Below are 640 nucleotides of genomic sequence, written 5' to 3' on the forward strand. Positions count from 1 at the left end.
AATTATAAAAAAGGAAACAAAGAGTGTGTCCTGATTTCAGGAACATGTATATATAAAAATAAAAGAAAACAAATCAGACTTCTCTCTGTGGGATCTGTTCGCTCGTTCGTGTCCAGGGCAGGACTGTCTGGTGCTGTGAGGCTGAGACCAAAAGGTCTTCCTCTGCTTTGCATAAACATGAATCCATAATTATTTCCTAGTTGCCCAGCCTTTTTCTTTTGTGGACTGGCCCAGAGTTCCTCAGTAAACTGACACTCTGGTACAATTACGGTTCAACTAAAATTTAAGAATACATTTCAGGTTAATATAACTTCAGAGCTCTGGTCTTCTTATCACTTCCTGCTTAGTTTTATGGCTCTCATTGAGGAAGGGAGGAGGGGTTAAAAAAGTCACTCGAGTTATAACTTGTGAAAAGTACCACCAGTCCTGGATTACCATGGTAATGTGGAGTTATCAGAAGAAGGGGGGCTTCAGTCAGGTGGGTCAGTCTTTACTTTGAAGGTTATAGAAGACAGGATATGGATTTATGACCCCCATTGGGTAGATGGGTGATGATGTCTCGAGGGGGAGAGGTGGTCCAGGACTGTTCCAGGTGGAGGAGTTATGGCTTGCAGGGCTCGGTCCATATCAGGAAGGGGGG

Source organism: Austrofundulus limnaeus, unplaced genomic scaffold, assembly GCF_001266775.1.
Source record: "Austrofundulus limnaeus strain Quisiro unplaced genomic scaffold, Austrofundulus_limnaeus-1.0 Scaffold259, whole genome shotgun sequence".
NCBI lineage: Eukaryota > Metazoa > Chordata > Actinopteri > Cyprinodontiformes > Rivulidae > Austrofundulus > Austrofundulus limnaeus.